The sequence below is a fragment of the Panthera tigris genome, chromosome B3 (assembly GCF_018350195.1).
Source record: "Panthera tigris isolate Pti1 chromosome B3, P.tigris_Pti1_mat1.1, whole genome shotgun sequence".
Lineage (NCBI taxonomy): Eukaryota > Metazoa > Chordata > Mammalia > Carnivora > Felidae > Panthera > Panthera tigris.
In genome coordinates this window covers 105439940-105458569 of record NC_056665.1, presented here as the reverse complement: position 1 = coordinate 105458569, position 18630 = coordinate 105439940, and the positions used below count along the sequence as shown (strand labels likewise).

General features: G+C 37.8%; 1 long non-coding RNA gene across 1 annotated transcript in view; it reads right to left on the bottom strand.

The window, feature by feature from the left end:
* LOC107180882 overlaps positions 1-18630 on the bottom strand; it is a 106339-nt gene that overhangs the window by 61938 nt on the left and 25771 nt on the right. The window contains exons 2-3 of the long non-coding RNA XR_001511644.2: positions 13582-13726; positions 2712-2812 (exon numbers count right to left, since the gene is read on the bottom strand). This is a non-coding gene — a long non-coding RNA (uncharacterized LOC107180882). The remainder of the gene's footprint in view (positions 1-2711; positions 2813-13581; positions 13727-18630) is intronic.

Here is an 18630-nt window from a genome sequence, read left to right as displayed (position 1 = left end):
ATGTAAAAAATTCTTACAACAATAAAAATACAAATAACCTAATTTAAAAATGTGCAAAAGAGTTGAATAGACATTTCTCCAAAAAGGATACATAAGTGAATAATAAGCATATAAAAAAGATGCTCAACATCATTAATCACTAGAGAAATACAAATCAAAACCACAATAAAATACCACATTACACATACTAGGACAGCTATAGTAATAATAACATGATAAGGGTTAGCAAGGACGTGGAGAAATTGGAACCCTCTTATCTTGCTGGTGGGACAAGTAAAGTGGTACAGCCACTATGAAAACCAGTTTGGTAATTCTTCAAAATGCTAAAAAGAGTTACCATATGACCCAGAAGCTGTACTCTTAGGTATATACCCAAAATAAATAAAAACATTTGCTTTCACAGAAAACTGTATATGAATGTTCATAGCAGGGTTACTCATAATAGCCAAAAAGTGGAAACAACTCAAATACCCATTAACTAATGAATGAATATGTAGCATATCCATAAAATGGACATTAATTCCTTATCAAATAGATAAATTCTGTATTTTTATTGTATGATATTTCTGTGCAAGCTATACTAAATATATACCTGTATAAATTATGGTTCATGGTAAAATAGTTCGTATGTGTTACTAGCTGCAGGATATTAATCTCACTAAATTAAAGTTATAGAAAACTTCTCACCTCCTGCAACGTTCTTGAATTTTTTCTGATTAATCACAATTATATAGAACTTTAAATTCCATTATGAATACAAATATATACTTAACACATTCATTTTTATTGATTCACTGGAGAAGTCCTAAATCAGATGTGTGTGTGTGTATGTGTGTGTGTGTATACACACACACACACACACATACACACACACACATATACATACAGTGGAATATTATTTGGCAATCAAAAAGAATGAAATCTTGCCATTTGCAACTATGGGGATAGACTAGAGGGTATTATGCTAAGCAAAATTAGTCAGAGAAAGACAAAAATCATATGACTTCACTCATATGTGGAATTTAAGAGACAAAACAGATGAACATAAGGGAAGGGAAGCAAAAGTAATATAAAAACAAGGAGGCGGACAAAACATAAGAGACTCTTAAAAACAGAAAACAAACTGAGGGTTGCTGAAGGGGCTGTGAATGGGTGATGGACAAAATGGGTAGGGTAAGGGGCATTATGGAAGACACTTGGGATGAGCCCTGGGTGCTATACATAGGGGATGAATCACTGGAATCTACTCCTGAAATAATTATTGCACTATATGCTAACGTGGATGTAAATTAAAAAAATAATAAAAGAAATTAATTAATTAAGTTAAATAAATCTAGCTTTATGTCATCATTCGGACCCATAGCTATGAAATTTCACCAGCAATTTAAATGTAAAGATATTCATTCATTGAAACTGAAATAACAATGAAGTCCATTAAAAAAAAAGTTTGAAGCACTTGCAAAAAAATTCTCAACAATAAGCAAGTATGAAAGCTAACAGAATAGATACTTGCTAACCAGAACATACTGAAATGGCACAATATTTAGGAAGTTTTAAATGGCATCCTGAAAGAAATGGTATACTGAATTATTTTCAAGACGCTTACTTAATTTCAGTAATATTCACAGATAAGCAGAGACTTTGAGGGAATGAAAATGCAAACCAGCAGTGTCACTGCCTCAATATATACCATCAACAGAAGTAACAGTGACAGAGCAAGGTGTCCTGATACAAACTCTTCCAAAACACAGCCAGAAGTGCAATGTTTAATCCTGTTGTTTATAAGTGAATATAATAACATTCCTGGGAGAATATCTAAAGCCAGCTATCTAAATGAGCGATGCTTTTGGTAAATGAAACAATATATTTTGAAAACAAAGCTTAGTAATAAAAAAAATAGACGTATTTTACATAGAGGTGGATTTCTAAGAGATCTAGTACACCAGAGTTGTTGAATAGTATTGGAAATTTCAATAAGGTTATCTCAGCACATGGTGTTCAATTTTAAGGGATTTGACTTATATATTCCAAACATTTTACTTTGTTCTTTTTGTAGTCTAACACCAAAGACCATTTTCAAGTACTTATGATTCAGGACATCAAAATAACAAATTCCAAAGTGGTGACTTTGAAAAATTATGACTACCAAATTGAGTAAATTTGCAGACAAAAGTGTTTGGCACTTTCCAGTGAATATCACCCTAATACCCTGGCAGCTTCCTTAATTAGTATACAAAAACAGACCGTTTCAATTGGCTTCATAATTTCTTTGCCTCTTTTAATAAATAGGCAAAAACTAACATTCTACATGTTTTTGGATAAGATCTAACAAATTACAATGCTTAGAAACATTAATTCATTCGGAATTGCTCACTAACTTAGTAACATTTCAGATATGTTACACAAATTAGTGTAGAATCTCGCTTGGTTTCTATGTCAGGATTCTCCAGAAAAAGAAAACAAGCCATACCATTCATATATATATATGTATATATACACACATATATATATATATATATATGTATATATACATATATATATACATATATATATGTATTATATATATATATAGGTATATATATAGGTACTAATATTCAACTAATATATATACATATATATATATGGAAAGAGAGAGAGAGAGAGAGAGAGAGAGAGAGACTATATCTAGAACCTGTATATATAAAGAGATTTATTATAAGGAATTGGCTCACTTGATAATGGAGGCTGAGAAGTCCCATGGTCTGCTGTTGCAAGCCAGACATCCAGGAGAGCCACTGGTAGAGTTGCAATCTGAGTCCAAAGGTCTGAGGATCTGGAAAGCCAATGTTCTGGTTCAAAAACAGTCAGGGAGAGCAAATGCTTCTTACCCTGCCTTTTCTTCTTTTCAGGTCTCCAGCAGATTGGATGAGATCCATCCACACTGGGGCGAGCAATCTGCTTTACTCAGTCTACCGATTCAAATGTTAATCTCATGCAGAAACATCCTCATAGACATCCCTAGAATATTTAACTAGGTAACTGGGTACCCTGTATTCTAATAAAGTTGATACATACAATTAATCATCAGAGTTTCTATCACAAAATTGCCTTTTAAAAAGTCAATTTATGAATATAAACCCTTAACATTTCAATGAACTTCTACAGAAGCCTCTGTTAGTCATATGAGAGTGTACTCATATACTTTATGAACTAAATATAATTATTATCCTCATTTTATTGAAGTGGAAATTGAGGGTAAGAAGCCTGCCCAAGGTTACCTAACTAGTAAATGACAGGGTTGTGGTTCAAACTCATCTATTTAACCACCCTTCACCAGATCACTCTAGCATGGAAGGAACATTTGAAGGGTTGTATGCTGGAGGCAGGAAGACTATTACAACCTTGTGACAGTGTGGATGGAGATCTTGGAACGATTTTAGTGTTTTTATGAAGAAGAATCAAAAACACTATATATCAGAGATGGAGTGGGTATGTATGAAGGAATGCAAGGAGCCAAGGGTGACTGAAGTTCCATCTTGAATATCTTCTATTCCAACTACTCAAATTATTACATTTGATTCTCATGTAAGTAATAATAATAGCAGATTGCATTTTTCCAGAATAGGAGACATGAAGAGTTTTGAAATGAGTCTTTAATTGGTTTACAGAAACCATATATAGTGCAATAATGAGAAACAGTCTTAATCCTAACAGATCTTCCTTTCTCTCTGAAACTGGTAGACAGACACTGGCTCTTGCCAGACTGCTATCGTCAACATATTGAGTTGATGAGTTTGTAACAGAGGGAAACATGGAGGGATGAAATGTAAGAAGTAATCCCCTCATTTATGATCTCTGGGCATATGGCTAGGAATAAGAAGAGAGAAAACATTGTGACTACTGACATTTGCCAGTCCTACCATGAATTTTGATAGAAAACTTCATTAACTTTCTTTCTTTTGAGATGTTTATTACTTGTTACCTCCTTAATATAACAGAAAACTCCTTTTTCTTAAAAAAAACCACACACACACACACTCATTATTGGGAGTATAAAATCAGTAAGAGACATCGAAATCAACTAAGTCCCTTTAGCCAAGTAGAAGAATCACACTGGCCAAAATGCTCTGAGTCAATTTCATTAATCAGCCATCTTCCAAAAGCACAGTATTTCTTCTAATTTCTTAGACATTATCTTTGACCATGTCTTAGCTTTTGAGGTGGTTTTTTTTTGGGGGGGGGGGGACAGAGAGAGACAGAGCATGAACGGGGGAGGGGCAGAGAGAGAGGGAGACACAGAATCCGAAGCAGGCTCCAGGCTCCGAGCCATCAGCCCAGAGCCCGACGCGGGGCTCGAACCCACGGACCGCGAGATCGTGACCTGGCTGAAGTCGGACGCTTAACCGACTGCGCCACCCAGGCGCCCCTAAGGTGTTTTGACTCATCAGTCAAGTCCTGCCAATACCTTAGAGACAGTACTAGAAAAGAAGGCTGAGTTTTAGAAAAGGGGCCTTAAAGCAAAGATTAGCACTTTCCTAGCTAACGGCTCCAAGTGCAGTTGTGGGATTATGGAGCTGCTCAGCAAGGGCATTTAAAAGCTCAAGAGTGATGTGGCCCCCTTTCATCTTTGGAGGCTCTTAGTTTATTAAAAACGTTCTTTGAATGCTAAAGAGTTCTAACACTTGAAGTGTAACATGTCTACACTTAATACTTTTAATGCAGAAATACAGTACAACAGAATTATGCCGTTTTAGAAGATAATTACAACATTGGCAAAAGTTACATATTCATAACACATGATGGGGCTGGGCCATCATTTAATCAGACCCAAGCATGAAATTGTATGATGGAAGTCATCGTCTTGCAATGGGTTCAGTACATCCCATTTGGAGATCCACATTTGAGGCCCTTCACAAATGTGGGCCTTAAATAAATGGCATCTCAGGTGCCCATTAGGGTAGGGCTGGGCCCAATTCATTTGACCCAAGAGAGTAGTTTACAAATAGACCTCAGACTTAGTTGGCAAATGATAATGTTTCTGAGACATTCCTGCCCCTTTCTGTCAACTCTTTTCCTAAGAAAGATTTTTTTTTTTGGCAGGGCTGGGGGCAGGGGGGATATTTTGAATGCTTATGACTTGGGAAGTTCTACAAGTTGGCTCCTTGTGGGAATGGCCCAGAGTGATTTATTCTTCACAGGAATTTCTTTTAACCCCACAACACAGTCCTCTCTGCAACAGTGCCAACTGGACTAGATTCTGCCGTCGCATAGATTGGGGTTCCACTTCTGCTCTGCCATGACTAGTTAAGTGACCTTGAGGAATTACCAACCACTCTGAGCCTACATCTCAACTGGAAAATAAGGATAATAATAGTCTTTATTTCATAGGGTGGTCTGAAGATGAAATGAGTTGCTGCAAGCAAAGCATTAGTGTGCTGCCTGACATCTAGCTGGTACTCAAGCAAAGTTAATCATGGTTGCCGTTATTCTTTCCCGGAGTTATACCCAAATTCTCCAAGCAACATAGATATTGTAGAATATACAAAATACAAACTTTTTCTCACTACTTTTTGACATTTTTAGTGTTTCAGATGTTTTACTTATTTTGAAAGAGGTTGAAGGCACGAAGAACTCTGAAGTGAAATAGCCCTCATGTAGTACCAAACTTGACCTCCAGATGTCAGTATGAACTCAACTGATTGAGGCAATTACTAACAAATAGTAGGAGGGTTGAGGTTCCTCTACTGCCTTCAATAGAATTACAAATGTACAATAACCATTCTTTGATTTTAGGAAGGTAATAAATAGGTCAGCTTCTCTGACTTCCTAAAATATTGTACCATAAAAATAGTACTGAAAAGTTGGACACCTTTAACCACAAATAAAAATATGGATGGAGGGTTATATTTAACACTTGCTCTTGGAAAAAAAAATTATATGATTGTGATAGATAGCCTATGGGTCTTCAAAAATATTCAAGAGTATCAGAGACCGTATCTAATATTTTTTACATTCTATGGCTGTGCAGTACACAGAGCTATTTCTACTAGAGAGGTAAATCAGATAATTGTTTCATGTCTATGAAAACCATGTCAATCCCTCTATAAAGTGGCTCAGATTTATTGCAGGTGTTGCTACAGAAATCTCAAGAAGAAGTTTGCTCTCAGAGGGCACTGTTATCCATTTTACTCATTTAATAAATATTTACCAAGCACCTACTATGTTTCAAGCAAGTTTTAAGTGTTGAGAATACAGCTGTGAAGAAAGCAAACACAATCCCTGCCCTAAAGGGGTTTGAAGCTTAGAAATGAAAGACAATAAGTACAATAAATAAACAACAATAGTGTATTAGAAACTAAAAATTTCTACAAATCAAAGAAGAGACGGAAACATTTAAAGTGTAGCAGTTAATGTGGGTCACACTGAAAGGTGGCATGTAAGCAAAAATTTGAAGGGACTGAGGGAGCAAGCCAACAAGCCCCGGGGGAAGGGCACTCCAGCCAGAGGCATCTACAAAGGTGAAGGCTCAAGGGACAGCAAGAAGGCTAGTGGGGCTGGACCAGAGTGGGATACCAGAGTGGGATGAAACTCCTTATGATTTTCGGTAGTTGTGACACGATTTGACTTAGAACATCTTTGGTTCTTCTGCTAATAGACTGTAAGCCTGGAAAGGGCAGAAATCAATTACGAAGCCTCTGTATTACTCTAAGTTAGAGACTCTGGTGGTTTGGAGGAAGAGGTTTGAATGGAGCATCTAAATATTAGTGTTTCAGTGAGGATCTATGCATGCTTCTGGTAACTGGAAAGGCCTTCTAGGTTAAGGATGAAGCTGTTTTAAATTAAAGTCCACTCTAAAAATCAGCCAATTAACCAACCAACCAACCAACCAATGAGACTTCATAGTCCTTTTATGCTTATGGATTGCTTTTGGGGAGCAGATTATATTGAAGTGACAAGACAATAAAATTTTTATTTCATAACAGTACAAAAAGAAAAAAACAGAAAAAATGTCAGCATTAAATATACATAGAGCAGAGTGATTTTTATGGGAGACAAAAAGTGCAAGGTTTCTTCTGACTCTGGCAAAAATATTGGGATGTGATTTCATTCATAAAGAATTTTCTATTTTCTCTGGAATCCTAGTTTTTCTTAAATATCGCACTTACAACAAAAATGCCAATTCAGTGGTTTTTTTCCTTAATTAGTAGACTTTTCAAAAAAAGCAGTTTAGGTTTATAGAAAAAATGGAACATAAAATAGAGAATTCCCGTATACCTCTTCTTCCTCTCTTCTCCAAAGCAGCTTCCTCTGTTACTAACATCTTGCATTAGCATCATGATACATTTGTTATCATTGATGAACCAATATTGGTACATTATTAACTACAGTCCTTAGTTTACATTCAAGTTCACTGTGTTGTGCAGTTTTATGGATTTTGACAATGCATAATCTAACGTATCCATTACACTATCATACAGATTAGTTTCATTGTTCAAAAAATCCTCTGTGCTCTACCTACTCTTCCCTCCTTGCTTTACCCTGAACCTCATCCCACCACTGATTTTTACTGTCTATAGTTTTGCCTTTTCCAGAATATTGTATAGAATCATACTATATATATGTGATCTTTTCAGACTGGCTTCTTTCACTTAACATTATGTACCTAAGGTTCCTCTACATTTTTTCATGACTTGATAGCTTACTTAATTTTATTGCTGAATAATATTCCACGTGTGGATACACTAGTTTCTTTATCCATTCACTTATTTGGCAATTATTAAAAAACTACTATAAACATTCATGCACAGGTTCCTGTGTGGAGATTTTCAACTCATTTGGGTAAATATGAAGGAGCACAAATGCTGGATTGTATGGTAAGACTAAGTTTGCCTTTTAAGAAAGTACCAGGCTGTCTTTCAAAGTGATGGTACCATTTTGCATCCCCACCATCAAGAAATGAGTTCCTGTTGCTCCATATCCTCACCAGCATTTGATGTTGTCAGTGTTTTGGGTCATAGCCATCCTAATAGGTATGTAGGTTTATCTAATTATTGTTTTAACTTGCAATTCCCTAATGACATTTAATGTTGAGCATCTTTTCCTAACTTTCTTTGCCATCTGAATATCTTCTCTGATGAGGTGTGTGTTCAGATATTTTGCTCATTTTTTTTTAATGTTGAGTTTTAAGAGTTCTTTCTATATTTTGGATACAAGTCCTTTGTTGGATCTATGTTTTGCAAATATTGTCTTCCAATCTGTGGATTGTCTTTTCATTTTGTTAACATTGCCTGCACCAAGGCAGAAGTTCTTAATTTTAATTAAGTCCAATTTAGCAAATATTTTCTTTAATCGATTGTGCATGCAAAAACTCACCATCAAACCCAAGGTTACATAGATTTTCTCCTATAATTTAGAAATTTTCTTCCAGAAATTTGTTGAAACCTCTCATCTGCTGGTGGCCTTCCTTCCCTCTTCTTCGTCAATCTGGCTTACCTGAGTAGACTATTGAGAAAGATGGGAGATGGATATTTTTAACAGCTGCCATTATATTTAAAGCCAGTTTTGGTATTAAAATTCATTAAAGTTTATATATTTATTTTTATACCAACATGGCACTATTATGGTTGATTCCTACTTGATTTAATACTTTAGTTGTTCTTGGTTAATGTAGTTTATTCATTGTTTCCTTATATTGTCTAGGGAACCAATATTTGACATCCTTCTTAGAATTTATTACTTCTTTATCCTTATTACATTAAATACCTCCAGAATAATGTTTAAGTGGTAATTAAAGGCAACTTAATTTTTTCCTACTTAGATAGGACTATCTCTGTTATATACTGGTTATTTCTGAAAGATGCCCTCCATCAAGCAATGGGATTTTCCATGTCTTTCTCAGAAAGACACTGAATTTTAGTAGATAGCATTTGGTAGAAGATTATCTTCAAGACGATGAATTTAGAAATTCTTGATGAATTTTTCTTGATATTCCTCTAATTTGCATTTTTAAGCAGTGTTTATTCTGATATTTATTCTCTTTAGTGTGTACTTAATACTGTTAGTTTTTTTATTTTTAATACCCTGAATAACTTTTATTTTTGCCTGATATTTTATATTTTCAAATTCAAGGATAAATTTAAACTATTAAACCACTTTTCTGTTTCTTCAATCAATTCTATTTCAGTGGTGGCCATTTGTATGTCAGCTTTGCTATTTCTTTTGAGTGCTTAGAATTTTTAATGAAAATTTTTTACCGTTTACCACGCATAAAATATATATAATTAAGAAAAAAAAAGATATACCAAAGGTTTTGATACAAGTGTCCAGTTCTTTCCATAGAACTGGCTATAACTGAACTATTGTGCTTACAAGCAGTTTTTGAACTATAGATTTTGATCATAGGTTTCATAATTTTTCATTTTCTGCCTTATATATACATGAGTCTAGTTTATGCACTATTGGTAGTGGTATCGACATTGCAAGTATTTATTCATTCATTGATTTAGCATTTTAGTTCCTGTAATGTCCAGATACTGTGCTTCTGCATTTCTGACCTTTCCTATCCCCAGACTGGACCAGAAGTAGATTAACTAAGTGGGAAGAGACAAGTAGGTAAATTTCTGCCTTTGTATAGTGAGCTATCCTCAACCTTGTGAATGAAGGAAATATTTTAGGAAATGGCAGAGTGACAATTTCTTGATTGGTCATAAAAAACTTCTTATACTTTGCAAACACTTACTTATGTGCCAGGTCTTCCTCCCTTTCCTCCTTCCTTCCTTCCTTCCTTCCTTCCTTCCTCCTTCCTTCCCTCCCTTCCTTCCTTTTCCTGTTTATTTATTTTGAGAGAGAGAGAGAGAGAATGAACACATGGGAGAAGGGCAGAGAGAGAGGGGGAAGAATCCCAAGCAGGTTCTGCACTGTCAGTGTGAAGCCACACAAGGGGATCAAAATTATAAACCATGAGATCATGACCTGATCTGAAATCAAGAGTCGGGGGCTTAACTGACTGAGCCACCCAGATCCCCCTGTGCCAGCTCCTTCAATCTTACTGGCTTGCACAAAATTTAAGGAGCTCCAAAAATCTCATTAATCAAGATCCATCATATGTGAGTATAATATTTTTTAAATAAAAAATTATACAAAAAATCTATGATAAACACAATACTAAAATTTTAAATAAAGAGGATCAGTATTACCGATTTTTCCTATTGCTTCAGACTTCAATATGGCTTACAATGGCACTGTTACTAACCCTGTCTTTATTTAAAATCTTGATACTTCTGGGTGCCTGGGTGGCTCAGTCAGTTAAGCATCTAACTCTTGGTTTCAGCTCTGGTCATGATCTCACAGTTCGTGAGATCAAGCCCTATGTCGGGCTCCACTAACACCATAGAGCTTGCTTGGGATTCTTTCTCTCTGTCTCTCTCTATCCCTCTCCATGTATGCTCTCTCTCTCTCAAAATAAATAAACTTATAAATTTTGATACTTCTAATAATTTTGACTCAATTGGTGCATGTCCCCTTAAATTTTGTACCCAAGGCAATGAATAAGTGCCTCACTCATATCATCCTAGTCCCAGCCCTCCAGTATGTACAACACACTGATTTGCAGAATCGTGTACTCTAACTTGACCCAGATTCATAGATCAGATTTTCCCAGGCATTCAACTTACCAAGTTCACCTTTCTTTAAGGCAATACTCTATTCAGGTAAACCAGACTGATGAAGAAAAGGGGAGGAAGGCCATCAGTAGACAAGAGAGTTCAACAAATTTTAATGTTCTTTTTTTTTTCAATGTTATTTTTGAAAGAGAGCACATGAGTGGGGAGGAGGCAGAGAGAGAGGGAGAGAGAGGATCCCAAGCAGCCCAATGTGGGGCTCTATCTCATGAACCACGAGATCATGACCTGAGCTGAAATCAAGAGTCAGACGCTGAACTGACTGAGCCACCCAGGCACCCGATCTTCTGTCAATGTTCTGATCAAACTGCTGGAGTCCCTGTCTTGATAGTGGTTAAAATGGCTTTTGTTCCTCCCAGGGTTCCTCCTTCTGTAGGTAATCCCCAGAAGTCTTTGTGAAGCATTTCCTGTCCAAAGGACTAACATTGGTTCCTCCTGCTTTGCCCCAGGATCTAGAACTCAGATACATCTCCTTAAGGCTATAGAACATCACACCCACTGTGGGAAATCAAATAGCTATATCCTGGGTTGGGAGATTACAGGGAATGCACTGAAAAGCAGAACACTGCTTTCTGGACTTGCTGAAAACAGCGGGCCATACTTCACTTATCTAGTTAACATATATCTAGAGGTTGGGTCCTGCCTATGCTTACAAATTCCTTAGACCATGTTGTCACATAGAATATTTTATCCTGTCTTAATTTGCTTTTCTGCACATTTTCAATACATTCTTACTGGCACGTAGCCCACCAATTTATTGCACATTGTTTCCCTGAATGTATGTTTAGTAAGTACGGGAGCTTGAGAGCAGCTTGGGGAGACTTCCCATAGCCTCTCCCTCACCTCTCTTGACTTGCACGGAGTCTTGACTAGTCCTTTGCCGTCCTCAGCTCTGCTGGACAAAGCCGAAAGCTGAACCCACAACCCACTACTCGAAGCTGGTTCTTTGAAATTATATCAAAGCTACACTCAGAGAGGCTGAGCAGGCAGCCTCTCTGGCCACAGCCGAAGCACTCGTCCCCCGTTGTGTCCAAAGTGACACCTCCATTGAGCTCCTGCTCTGTTCACTGCCATCGTCCCCTGTGTGAATTCCTGAGTTGCAGTGGCCCTTCAAAGCTTAATGGTGAATGAACCGCATGCCCTCTACCTCCATACACCCAGGACTATGAGGTAGTCCAGGGTGAATCTGGCCTGGGCTCTACTCTCCCTCTACTCTCTTCATGTTCACTTATCCAGATTATTTTCTCAGGAAGATGGCATCAGGACAAGATCCTCTGTCTATTGCACGTAGTAGAAAAAGACAAAAGAGGGAATAGTCTGGGTAGTATTTGGCCACACCCACCGTGAAGAACTTTGCAAATATGTAATAAAGAGCCCCGAACTTGAGGTAAAATTAGAATAGCCTCATTTACTTTCCATGATAAAGAGGAAATTGTTCAACGAGAAAAAAAATCTGACTAAAAAAACAAAAAAACAAAAAACCCCAAACATTGGTTAGGACAGAAATAGCCATATACATTTTTGTTTTACAAAATCAGAGAGATCCATTTTAGGTCAACCACACTGACTAACCCTGGACAGAGCGTCTTGATATTACCAATCACGGAAGGGATTAAAGCAAAGTAGAAAGTCCTTGAGGTCAAACAGAAGCATGTTTTGGGTTAGCCGTAGGCTCAAAAACTTTGGGTATGAAGACTGAACACACAGCTTGACAGGGACTAAGAAATAGAAAGGATCACACAACAATTACTTAAAAGATGCTAGTTGATTCTTTTCTCTCCTTTTCCAATATGGTTCCCTTGATTCTGTTGATTCTAATAATGTCCAGTACTGTTCATAGGTGATAGTATAATTTTACTTTCTTCAAGACCATTTCCTCTTAAGGAACAAGGCAACTTCTAGCTACCTAGGATCACCAGGACAAGTTTTTGCCTTCCATGGAAGATACTAACTACAGACTTAAATTATTAACAACACTCAGATCACGTACTCAGTCTTTGAGTAAAGTCTGGGCCGTATGGGGTTATATTCAGCAATGTAAAGGATCAAATTATTACATATACACGGCAGTGGGGGAAGTAATATTTGTTATGTACAATCCCTAAACTAGCTTCTAGGTGAAGTACATGTATCCACTGTCTAAAAGATTCCTAGAGAATCTTTATCAGTAGGAGTATAAATAGACTTTTCCATTAAGGAGGCAAATAGCTTAGTGAGGATTCATAGGTAATTGAGTGAAGGAGACCTCAAAGAAATTCTTTTTATCCTCTCTGAAGTCTAGGGCAATACACTTGCATGATACATTTGTACGGTTTAGGGAGGTTGGCTTGGCACCTTAAACCTTTTGTGAGAAGTACGACGAAGCAGAAAGAGATCACCCAAACACTCAGCCTAAAGCTTAATAATGTATTAATGACACAGATCTTTCTTTAAGGGTTCAGCCATTAAAAGTTTGGGGAGCTCTGATAACCCTTGTTTGTTCTCAGCTGAGTTGTCTTCATTTCTTTCCACACTTCTTACTGGTTAGGCATGAGGCTGACTTTACTAGAAACAAACACGAGTGTTTAGGTGCCAGGCATTCTGGCTTTAGATGCAGCCCTTTAGGGAGTTGCCTGGGAAACACGGCTACCCAGCACCTGGAGATGTTGGGACCTGTGGGAAGTTGTAGCCCCTTCTGGGGATGGTGTCAGGGGTAGGGGAGGGAAGCTCTGGCACAAGGGTAGATACCCCTAGTTCCTGCCACCTTAATCTCCATGCTACCTGGAATGAATTCCCAGGGTCATTACTGGACAGATTTGCTTGTTGCAACATAGTTGCCTTCTTGTCATGATGAGGCAGCCAGGGGAATAACAGGGCTTCATTAAACATTCTTGAAACCAGAAGATAGAAGTTACTTGTTGCATCTGATCCCTCTATATCATACCTGTAAATACATCCCGAAGTGGAAAGAAAAAAGAAGGCTGCAGTGTTCTTCCTTGTCGCCTCTCTCCCCTTGATCCTGGGGTCTGCTGGGGCGAACAGGCCATTCAGGTCAGATTTGACCCATGTGTCTCAGTCTGTTCAAGCAGCTGTAACAAAATACTATAGATTAGGTGGCTTATAAGCAACAGAATTTATTTCTTATAGTTCTGGAGCCTGGAAGATCTGAGATCAGAGTGCCAGCTTGGCAGAGTGAGGGCTCTCTTCCTGATTTGTAGCCTTCTCACATGGTGGAAGGGGGCTGGGGATCTCTGTGGGATCTCTCCAACAAGACAGCTAATCCCAAACTAACCAGCTCCCAGTCAGCCACGCAATCACAAGGACATACACCCAATACGCTGACAACCATTCTGTGCTCATACAACCATTCTGTTTTTCATTTTCAGCACGGTACTCAATACATTACATGAGATACTCATCCTTCCATTATAAATAGGCTTTGTGTTAGATGACTTTGGCCAAGGTAGGCTAATGCAAGTGTTCGGAGCATATTTAAGGTAGGCTAGGCTAAGCCATGATGTTTGTTAGGTATACTTAACGTATTTTCATCTTACGGTATTTTCAGCATATGATGGGTTTATCCAGACACAACCTCACTGTAAGTCAAGGAAGGTCTATACTGTTAAAAGATAAACTGAGACATATTAAATATTTTAGGAGTTTATGTGAGCAAAAATAAATGTGAGCAAAAATAAATGTGAGTTTATGTGAGCAAAAATAAATGTGAGCAAAAATAAATGTCAGTGCCAAAACAGAAGTGCTTAGGAGCACTCTGCCAACAGGAGCTGGGTACAAGAGCTATAGGATAAAGAGCTCACCAAACTCCACACCCGAAAAACAAATAACCCAGTGAAGAAATGGGCAGAAAGCATGAATAGACGCTTCTCTAAAGAAGACATCTGGATGGCCAACAGGCACATGAAAAGATGCTCAACGTCGCTCCTCATCAGGGAAATACAAATCAAAACCACACTCAGATATCACCTCATGCCAGTCAGAGTGGCCAAAATGAACAAATCAGGAGACTAGAGATGCTGGAGACGATGTGGAGAAACGGGAACCCTCTTGCACTGTTGGTGGGAATGCAAATTGGTGCAGCCGCTCTGGAAAACAGTGTGGAGGTTCCTCAAAAAATTAAAAATAGACCTACCCTATGACCCAGCAGTAGCACTGCTAGGAATTTACCCAAGGGATACAGGAGTACTGATGCACAGGGGTACTTGTACCCCAATGTTTATAGCAGCACTCTCAACAATGGCCAAATTATGGAAAGAACCTAAATGTCCATCAACTGATGAATGGCTAAAGAAATTGTGGTTTATATACACAATGGAGTACTACGTGGCAATGAGAAAGAATGAAATATGGCCCTTTGTAGCAACGTGGATGGAACTGGAGAGTGTGATGCTAAGTGAAATAAGCCATACAGAGAAAGACAGATACCATATGTTTTCACTCTTATGTGGATCCTGAGAAACTTAACAGAAACCCATGGGGGAGGGGAAGGAAAAAAAAAAAAGGAGGTTAGAGTGGGAGAGAGCCAAAGCATAAGAGACTCTTAAAAACTAAGAACAAACTGAGGGTGGATGGGGGGGGGGGGGGAGGGAGGGGAGGGTGGGTGATGGGTAGTGAGGAGGGCACCTTTTGGGATGAGCACTGGGTGTTGTATGGAAATCAATTTGACAATAAATTTCATATATTGAAAAATAAATAAATTTTCAGTGATATCTCAAAAAAATAAAATAAAATGCATAGAAGTAAAAAAAAAAAAAAAAAAAAAAAAAAAAAAGAGCTATAGGAAAGACCCAGAAGCAAAGCAAGGAAATTAATTGATTGGCTATAGCTCAGGCAAGTTGCCTTACTTGGGAAAATCTAGTTGGCTGTTTGTAATTGGTTGTCCTCAGGTTTTTTGATTTCTTAACCTTGAGGCACTGGCAGGCTTAGATTGGGTTTGCTTCCTTAGGCTGCCAAGGCATTAGAAATCACCCCAGTCTAATGGCCTCCCTGTTTACTTTAACAATATATATGTGTATATACGTATATATACATACATACGTATATGCATATATATAAACAAAAGATTGGTTTTGCTTCTCTGGAAAACCCAGACGAATACAGGGTCAAATGCTGTCAAGAGCCTATGATTCTTGAATGACCAGTTTTACATTCTGTACACCTTGGTCACATACACTCCACATCCAGTCCCAAGTACAGGCCAATGATTCTTGAAATTCTTTGGTTTTACAATATCTATTCTTCCTTAACAGACCACCATGTCCCCTGGAAGTTTATGCAGGGATTTAACTCTAGTTGTTGGCCTGGCAGACAGGAAAGGGAGTGGAGGTTACTTCTGAGGGGAACATTTAGTAGCTTGTCTGAGAGAGACCCCCTGAGGCATTTTCTAGCAGAACAGCTTCTCTTAACAGGGAAAAATGTGAATCAGTTCTGCAGGCACAGGGGGTCCAGGCCTGAAGGATGTAGAGTCAAGATCCTCAGGAGTATCCATCCCAATTTCCCTGTCCCAAGTTTCAGGATGCACACTAGGGCCCTAGCTTTTGCATAATATACCTGCTTTGACTGAGCATTCAAAGGTTTCCAGAGTGCTGTGACTCTAAGAACAAGGTTTTCAGGCTGTTGTTCAGCTATGACCTTCCACTGTAGGAGATAAAGGTCTTTTTGTAAGCTACAGAAAGGCTCTTAACTGTAGACACAAACACACCTTTGTCTATGTCCATACCCATACCTATGTCTACATAGAAATCACACTTTGGTCTTTTAAAAGGAACACGGTGTGGGGCACCTGGGTGTCTCAGTCAGTTAAGCGTCTGACTTCAGCTCAGGTCATGATCTCCCAGTTCCTGCGTTCGAGCCCCATGTCGGGCTCTGTGCTGATAGCTCAGAGCCTGGAGTCTTCTTCAGATTCTGTGTCTCTGCCTCTCTGCCCCTCTCCTGCTTGTGTGCTCTCTCTCTCTCTCTCTCTCCCTCTCTCAAAGAATAAACATTAAAAAAAATTTTTTTTTTTTTAAAAAGGAACACGGTGAGCAATATTTTATAGCGTTAAAGACTAAGTTTCCTCACTTTCCCAAAAAGGGTAATGCTATAATTTATGGATCATACCTTCTGAAATAAATCTCTCATGCCATAACTTTAGGGTTAACATACTTTTTGTTTAATGCACAAAATTTTAAGAGGCAATGGATTGATAATTAGAAATAATATGTGAAGAAACAGATCTCAATGAAAAGAGCCCTATACAGTTTTGTACGTGTGTATTTCTACCTTTACTGAAATACATGAGGGGACAAAAACAATGCAAACCCGGCTTTCAGAATGAGCTTCTATTGTATACAAATGCCAATGTGAGTCCAAGTGTGGGGTAAGGCAGATATGGGGAAAGTTGACAAGAAGAGCTGAGATTTGCATTATATTTTTAAGGTATTTTTCTTAATGACAACACAAAATTAAAATAAATAAATGTTTTTGTGCAAATATAATGTGCACAAGAGGTTTATGGAGAAACACTTGGTTGTTTTACTATTCCTTCTTCCTGTTCTGACACTTTTGGATGTGTTCCATATAAACCCTTTGCAGTTTGGGTAGAGGAAACCTCCTAAATATTGATATATAGCACCTGACTTCTTTTTCCTTCTCTACCTTCTATCTCAGATGTGTCTTTATGTAGCTTTGATTCCATTTCTTGAAAAAAATTGGTTATTAAGTTAAACAGAAGAGCAATCAAGGCAAGACCTTGGAGATTCCAAATTAATAATAAGATTGAATAAATGATGTTCCTATTCTCTTTCACAGGATTTGAAACTAAAGACAGAATGGAAATAACATGCAAATACTCAGATGGTGACTTTTCTCCATATTTTCTTTCTATTCATTAGTACCTAGAAAAATGCCTCCTTTTAGAATCTGATTCTGAGGACAAATTAGTTAAAATAAGGCATATCTAGGGGCATATGGGGCATAGGGGTATATCTGGGTGCCTCAGTCGGTTAAGCATCTGACTTCAGCTCAGGTCATGATCTCATGGTTCATAGGTTCGAGCCCCGCATCTGGCTCTGTGTTGACAGCTCAGAGCCTGCTTTGGATTCTGTGTCTCCCTCTCTCTTTGCCTCTCCTCTGTTTGTGTGCATGCACCCTCTCTCAAAAATAAATAAACATCAGGGGAGCCTGGGTGGCTCAGTCGGTTAAGCGGCCGACTTCGGCTCAGGTCATGATCTCGCGGTCCGTGAGTTCGAGCCCCGCGTCGGGTTCTGTGCTGACAGCTCAGAGCCTGGAGCCTGTTTCAGATTCTGTGTCTCCCTCTCTCTGACCCTCCCCCATTCATGCTTTGTCTCTCTCTGTCTCAAAAATAAATAAATGTTAAAAAAAATAAACATTAAAAAATAAAATAAAATAAGGTATATCTAAAATTATCATTGCTTTCAAGGAAAGACTATAAATTACACATATTCAGACTCTTGCTTTTTAGAGCACATCTAGAGGGTAAAAATTTTCTTTCCCTTTGAAAATTATCCTATTGAATACCATAATAAGTATAATATTTTGCAGTAAGTAATGTATTTACCATTGTTACTGCTAGGAAACCTTTGAAATGAGGGAAGGAAAAGATAAGTATGTAACAAAATCATTTAAAATGGGATTCAGATTTTATTAACAAAATTACGGTTCATTTCACTGTGCCACTTATCTGTACTTCTGAGTTTAAAATTCTAGAAATTCATTGCCTTTGTCATTAGAAATCCTGAGGAACTCTCTGAAGAAGGAAAAGAAAATCACTCATAATTCAATTATCCTAATACTTCAATACTGTAACTTTTACCTTCCCTTTGGGTCTTGTCATTTGTTTTTCATGACTGCAATCTCCATGTTTGAAGAGACGCAGTGAAAAGAGTGTGAACTTTGAAGGCAAAGAGAAGTAACCAAAAACAACACAATAAACACATTGTGATTTATCACAAGAATGCAATTTAACTGTGCTTAT